The sequence below is a fragment of the Hakea prostrata genome, chromosome 3 (assembly GCF_041222555.1).
Source record: "Hakea prostrata isolate BN-2017 chromosome 3, UWA_Hpros_2, whole genome shotgun sequence".
NCBI lineage: Eukaryota > Viridiplantae > Streptophyta > Magnoliopsida > Proteales > Proteaceae > Hakea > Hakea prostrata.
The window spans coordinates 7,722,325-7,730,122 of record NC_142602.1 but is presented as its reverse complement, the minus strand read 5'-3'; the positions used below and the strand labels follow the sequence as shown (position 1 = coordinate 7,730,122).

The 7,798-nt window shown below is 40.0% G+C and overlaps 1 pseudogene across 1 annotated transcript; it reads right to left on the bottom strand.

Moving 5' to 3' along the window:
• Nucleotides 1-2,828: 2,828 nt before the first annotated feature.
• LOC149020527 (protein RICE SALT SENSITIVE 3-like) lies at nt 2,829-4,848 on the bottom strand (annotated as a pseudogene). Its single transcript, XR_016172218.1, has 7 exons — nt 4,644-4,848; nt 4,419-4,472; nt 4,139-4,315; nt 3,926-4,031; nt 3,772-3,813; nt 3,628-3,684; nt 2,829-3,445 (listed from the first exon to the last, which is right to left on the bottom strand). The product of XR_016172218.1 is annotated as a protein RICE SALT SENSITIVE 3-like (transcript).
• Between the last annotated feature and the right edge of the window lie 2,950 nt (nt 4,849-7,798).

Genomic DNA, 7,798 nt, shown 5'->3' with positions numbered 1-7,798 from the left:
TTGTGATTTGACATGTATTGTTTTCTTTTTTGGCCTACACAATTAGGTATGTATCAATTTGAAGAAAAATCTGATTTCCCCGGAATGAGTTGAGAGGTTATCAATGTTAATCGGAAGGTGGAGTTCTTAGGGTATCTAAGGGACTGTAGTTGTAATGCAATGATAGATGATTGGGTATTTGTGAAGGCTTGCAAGAAGTATAGATGCTTGGGCAAAAGGTGCATATGGATGATAAAGATTATGGAGAATTTTATTTTTTATGAATAAATAAATAGATTAAACAACAAGAAAGCAAGAATACAAGGTCTTTAAGTAGAAGACCGAAAAGAAGAGCTTAGGCCCAAGGAGACAACAATAAGTTTGTTCCTTGGGGTATCATCAACAGGGGGATGGGGGATAGCTAACAGTTTAGAAAAAACATAAAAATAGATGGCATTTTAAATTCTGTCTATAGATCGGGATTTGGAGGACCATCTTCGAAGATTGCGCTTCCACCAAAGGTGATGGATAGAGGCATAGTATACTAGCTTACCAATCCGATCGTAGATGGAGGTACCTGAAAAGTTTCTCAAAATTCAAGACCAATCACGGGTAAACCCGAAGGAACGCCCCGAACGGGGCCAAATGGAAGCCAGGGCTTTCCCTAGATAGATCTGGAGAAAGGGCAAGAAAAGAAGAGGTGTTCAAAGTCCTCTAAACTATTCCACCAAAGGGTGCAATTGGGGCTAATGGGGATATGGCAACCAATAAGGAAGGATTGGGTGGGGAGAGCAAGGTTAAGTGACCTCCAAAGGGTTAGGGAATGATGGGGATGTAGCCTTTGAACCAGACCAAGGGTGGCCAGGGGGGTTTAGGGTTGTGGGTTAGAAGGAGGCTCCAGGCTGAGGAGGTGGAGAAGGTTTTGGTGGGGGAAGGTAGCCAAACAACAAGGTCATGAGTGGAACTAGAGAGAGGGGGGAGAGATTCCCAAACCTGTGTGAGAATGCGGAGGGGAGTAGGGGTCCAAGTCCATTTGAAATGAAAGCAGACAGGGGAGTGGATTTGGAGATATGGGTTTCATAGACAATATCTCCTGAGAGGAGATGACTTTTCCGATTTGAGTGGCAGTGGGCTATTAGGGCATTTGGGCAGGGTTTGGATCATGTTGGTTTGGGTGTGGCGGTTGGGCAAAAATAATGGGAATTTCAGGATCACCATCAACACTATGTTCTTTAGGGTGGTGAATCCGGATCCTTAATCTGCATGAATCAAGAATTGGGCTCCCCTCACACCTATCTACCCCACTTTAGGAGGGAGCACCTCCGAACACTGATAAGGTGGTCCAGAGGAGAGCACAATCCTCCATCCTTCCAGGTAGAGAATCCCAACTCGGTTTGTTTTGGTTGTCTTGTATTCTACAGGAAACAATGTTATTATTGGTCTTCAATTCTTCATTACTTATTTGCTTGGTATGTTAAGTGTGTCAACTGATTTGTTAGTGCTGCTATCTTTTTCTAATCAAATGCTAGTAAAGTACCATCGGTTGTTGATCCATAGGGAAGCTAAATCTGTATCAGCATTGCTGTGAATTTTTTTGGGTCGAATCATCCTCTATGATTTTTTTTAATAAGTTTATACTGAAATATTGTAGTGTCTGTGTCAGTTTCTGTGCTTGAAATGGAAAGAAGGGTCCAAGACACAAAAATAAATATGTAAGGGGGTGTCCTTTTTCATGTAGGTTGTCACTTGTCAATCAACTATCCTAATCATTATTTTCTTATTGTCCTTTTTATTGTGAGATTTTCTTTTTTTTCGGAAAAAGAACCAAAATGGAAAGTGATGCATAGGTGCTGCAATACCATTAGACTCCTTTCTCAATATAGAATTTGCTATCTGGCAGTACTCATAGTCTCAATTGTTAATAGATAAGCTCTGGCATATTGCTTAATACTTGTCAATCCTGTGCAGGTATGTGTGCTTTTTTTTGTTTTTTTGGAGGAATTTGCATTAGAGCTGGATAGGTATGCTAGGAAGATCAAGTTCACTGTGATGACGAAGACATTAATTAAATTTACTTGCTTTATTTATTTTGATTTTTTGCTGAACGGTTACTTGCTATTTATTGTTGAAATATTTCACTTTAAAAAAGGATAAAATAGGACAAATATTACCTATTTGAGATTTCACAAGGAAATTAACCTGTTGCTGATGGGTAGTTTCTTATTACAGTGCAGGATTTGATTCTGCATCTGAGTTGTACTGAAAACCTTGCACCTATACTAGGTTTTGGAGCTTCTTTCCTATTTTATAGGACAACAACAAAGAATATCCGAACTAGAGTTTAAATAGTTGTGCCTTGAGACGGTTCCATAAGGGATTGGTCCCCAAATCGTAATCATCTTGTGGTATCTTGGGGTTGATACCGTTTTGATCTAGGGAGTCCTTGGTCAGTAGTACTTGCCTAGCAATTACTACATCAATGTGGGATGGGTCATGCTGGTTTGGTGCTAATAGAAAATGGTTTTGCTGCTACACAGGGACTTTCCTGATACCTCGGCTTACAGCTAAGAAATCGGGACAATTCACTCCCACAAGTACCTTCCATTCTGTCTGGTATTTACACACCCGGATTTCACCTGTTTTATCTCCCTAGTAATTTAATCTCTCCCTCTCTTGCCCCCACCAGTTTTAATGCACCAGAGACATAAAAGCAAGAATTTCCAGTACATACCGAGAGAATCTTCACTATGGGGACAGCCAAGAGAAAATATAATGCACTGAAATTAAAGAACTACAGGTTAGAGCGGGATGTGTAACTTGTAGTCCATACATAGGGGAATCGCCTAAGAGTTAATCTATGTTTGATCTGCTGTCGCTTAAATTGAGGATCTGATGGTAATTATGGTTGCTCTAGATTATGATTATGACGGTGCTGATGATGATAATCATGATAATGATATGATGACATGGAACTGCTACTCTCGCTTGTCTCTTGCCTTTCTCCATGTTCCTCGTCTATCTCTTCCTTGGCCATCTTTTTCTTTCCCATCAAGTCTAATGACTGTTGTGATAAAAGCTGTGTTGTCTCATAGTATTGAGATGATGATGGTAGTGGCTGGTGTGACAATAAAAGCTGAGGTGTTGATTCACAGTAGCCAGACGAGGATGGGGACGGTGAAGGCACCACAGATGGGAGCTTTGAGAGAAGTGCTTCGAGGCTGCTCATGGACGGGATGATCTTTATAGGCTGACCATACTGATTGTAAAATTCGGTTGTTGCTGGTATTGTCGGCTGCGGAGTGATTGCTGCATTACCTGGCCATGTAGTGGGATCTGCTGAACTGCATCCCTCAACCTTGAAAGGGAATGCTGGAGATGATGGATGAGGTAGGAGCACACCCGGGATGCTCTCTAGATAATTAAACTTCTTTCTCAGTAGAACAATATAGCTCAGGTCTTCCACCACCTTGGATGCATTGAATGAGGACACAAGATGAAAAAGATTAGGAATTCATGGTTTGGAAAAGTTACCAAATTCATTATGAAATTGAAGAGTCATAACTCAGGTCTTTCACCAATTTGAATACTTCGAATGAGAACACAAGATGGAAGAAAAAGAGAGAGAGAGAGAGAGTGAGAGAGAGAGACCTTGTGGAGTGATCCTAATTGAACAACACCTTCTCTGACTGCTATCAAAGCAATGGTCTGCAGGGTTATTATGGGAAGAAGTTAATGGAGGAAAAGTACTATGTCTCCAGGAGAGTGAGGAAGGAATAGAGTTCGTATGTAAACCTTGATGCCACACTGGAACTGAGCTTCCCATGTCCTTGGATGCTAAAAGTTTGAAAGAGATTTGATGAAGGAGAAATAGGAAGTCAGATTTAAAAAGTAGTAAACAGAAACTGGAGTTTAGAATGTATGCATGAGTGTGTTTTTAAGTATTTACTGTCTCTCCTTGATTATGCCATGCAGAAAGAAAGTTGATTTCTGGGTCACTTGGCTCCTTGAATATCCACTTATGGCTCTGATCTGCGGCCACTTTTCCAATTGAACTGTCCACAGAAAATTACCATCATTGATTTTAGCTAATATTTACCAGTGACAGCATCAGTCAAAGAGATCTAGAGAATCACATCCTCACAGATTGAGGTTCGCTTACCCTTCTCCATAGTTGTAGATTTCATGGGACATCTTGAAGAAAAGCTCAGGTTGGAGACCTTTGAAGTGTTGGAATACGTAGTTCTCATACACAGATGAGTCTGAGTGGTTGCTGGACTCAATCTCGGCAGCAGTTGAAGCTGCAAAATTGCAGAACCCATCCTCCCATACTAGTATCCTAGCATATATCTCAAACTTGGTAAGTGACAGGTGATAACCCAGGTGCAATATAATCACAGCAAAAACTACTTAATGAGGATAGCAGAAGTGTGTATAAATACCAGTTCCTTCTGTTTCCTCTTGATCTGTCATAGGCTCCTTCTGGTACATCCCACCTGTAAGAAGCATACTAGATGATATTAGCAAATGTGAAAGGAAAAGTAGAAGTACTGTTATCCATGCATGTAGGCTTATGGCAGATGCAAATTTGGCATTCTACTTCTATTCCCTATATGGTGTGATGGAATCTAATATTTTAGAAGTTTTTGTAGGTCTTTTCCCCTCACTTTGGTGGTGGGTAATTTCTAGGTAAGATCCTCCAAAACACAGCATAAACCCATTGTGAGTTTTCATGAATGCATAAACTCCTCAAAGTCTGTTGAAGGAGATGTGAGGCAGCTAATGGGTTAAGCTGTTCCTCCATCAATCAACTTTCAGATTGATGCAATTTCTTCTCCTCTCTCTCTCTCTTTAAAAGCTGGAAGCACCCAATGTCCTATCCTCCAACTCTGAGGCAACCAACTAGGATTACCCACATTTATACTAAGCCTGGCCCTCTCGCTCCCCCTCCTTAAAGAGATAGAGAGAGCCCTCTTTGAACGCCATACATCATGCTTAACAATTGAACAGTATCATTACACCCCCCCCCCCCCCCCCCCAAAAAAAAAAAAAAAAAAAGAAGTTTAAACAGTATCATATGATGTGGGTCCACCTTTTCTTCCCGATTTCCAACGGTCTCTTTTCAATTACCCCACCATGCAGAACTGTTCATCTCTTCCTTTTCCTCTTCCTTGCGCCAATTATTAGTCAGGAGACCAAAATCTACACATCCATCACTGAGTAGAATCAGTAGATCCTCTCTCACCATTCATTAGACTGGTATTGATACACACTCCAAATGGATTAAACGTATCTACATGATTGTAACTGCGAGGATACATGCCAATATTCTTTTCTTCTCTACTTCTGAAAAATATTTTCTTTTCTTTCTAGTCCTTATGATTGGTGACAGCATATCTAGCTTTCTTTACCATTTTGTTCACAAAAAAAATGTTGCTTAAACTGATCCAGGCAGGCTCACAATCAAATTCATACAGGATTCATATCTACATGAAAAGGTACACGACATTGTAAGAAAAAGTGGCTAAAATTTACAAGTGTACTTGGGTAGTAGTGTCGCAGTGGGTAGTACCGTAGGATGAGAGGTAGATCTCATACTCCAGTAATTCATCAGAGAAGTGAGAAAAACCCTCCCTCTCCTCCTCCCGCAACCTCTTGGGAAATTTCATGCCAACAGAAGGAGCTTTCACTTTGACTGCTTAGATGGCTAGAAATTGTAATTTCTCTCCCTGACACCAAGAAAGTTTACCTGGGTTTCTCTTTGACCATTCAAAGGCAAGAAAATGACAGAAGAAAGAGTGATGTGGTAGAACTGTAGAAGATATACTTATGTAGAGAAAAAACTATCAACCTAATTTAACCGTCTTACCCAGAAGTGTGTATCTTCCATCTTTCTGACAATGACCGACGTTGTTGTCTTAGTAATTATAGTTTTCAGCTTCTATCCAGTGGGGCAAAAAACCCATAAGAGAGAGAAAGAGACTCAAACTGGGTATGTCTTTATTGATAGCGTAATAACGTAAAATGTATTATTATAAGGTGCATGAAGAAGGTACGACATCGTAGACAGGGTGAAACACTAGCGATGGAGACAGTCTCTGAAGTTGTGATGGGAACATGACAATAAGAGCCAAAGAGGTGTCTTGGGCTTCATGAGGTTTGGATTTAAGTGGGACTTGGGAGTGGTGGAGAACCGTGTTGGTTTTGTTTATATCCTTTGATTGATAATTTTGCATGGAAAGAGATTTGAATTGGAGTAGAAGTAGGTATGGGAGCGAAGAATGGCAGGAGAGGAGAGTCTCTGCAGGTTGAAGACAACAGGTGTCGACTGCCCCGTCCTTTTCCTCATTCAAGCAAGTGGGGACTTCTTCCGTTCATCCCATCCCTTCCAAACCCCAGCTCCTACCCACTTGAAAAATAATAACTTTTAAAACGATAGTCATAGACTCCTAGTGCAAATACCCAAAAAGGTATGATTAGAATACACTATTAGCCATGAGAACACAAAACCCACTTATTGAAACTTAGTAGAAGCTCTTTGAACTCAAGCATGGATTCCCTCGAGCTTTTCAGGCCAACAGCTTCCATGTTTTCTGTTGGAATGTTGGATCTAGAATGTATAATACTGTATTTCTTTATAGATTGTATTACTTGATGGGAACAGAATTAGAGATTGACTTCATTAATTAATACTTAAAAGAAACCTGAACAGAAACAAAGCACTAATTTATTTATTATTATTATTATTTATTTTTGGTATGAGCAAAGCACTAAACTAGGGAGATTGAATCCTTTTTTAATTGATCAATGTTGTAAACTAAAATAAAGTAATTTAGAACATTAAGAAAAACACTAGTAATTTGAAGAGTTGTCTGGAAAAGGTCCAAAAAAAGAGGATGATTTTGCTGATGCATCCATCCAATAACCCAAGTTTCAGTGTTACTTGGGCTGCGGGTCGAGTCACATTCTTATCTCCAAATTTAGATGATACAGAATCAACCCTGGAGCTTCTGCTTTTCCAAACAGATGAGGTGGAAATGAATCCACACTTTCCAACAACGATAGTTAATATTCACGATTCTTTCTACCTTCCAAAAACCTCAAAATTAATCTCGTTTGTTTGATCTGTTCACTTCGGCACCAACCAATGGGAAAAACTCATGAAAATTCATAACCGCCGATACTCTTGATGCAATTTTTAGTTCCTGAAAGCTGCTGTAGTTGGTCACCCATTGAAGCTTCGTTTTGAACATCGTTAAGTAATCTCACTGATAGACCAGATACTACAGTACTGAATGACAGAACAGAGAAACATCCGGGTGGCGTTTTACGTATATATTTTGGGCCTGGCCAATTTTTCTGTTCTCTCTCCTCGACATTTAAGTGACTCTAGTGAAGGGCCAGTTCAGGGAGAGAGTTTTGAGTGGCAAAAGTGGAGAAGGGTGTCATAAATTTTGAAGGTTTATTATTGGAAATCAAATCTGATGTGAAATTGGTCAATTCCAGAAAACACTGTCAGCGGCAACTTCCCCACACACAGAAAAACTCCGAATCATCACGTGAAGTATTGTTGGGCACAAAAGTTTTCTTGTGCTTCTTCCTTATTACCCTACTGTAAAACAAGGATTTCTTTTCTATTCTCTTCTAGAGGCGCCATTAACCCACAGCCTGAGTAACAGTCACTTGTGAAACAGGTAGTGGGATACCAATGTTAAGAAAATGACTACTGTCCACTGTGAAAAAAACAAAAAGGTATTCTGTATGCAAACAGGGTCATGATCAATTTCAGTGCATGTCCTTTTCAGCCCAAATAGACCAAACC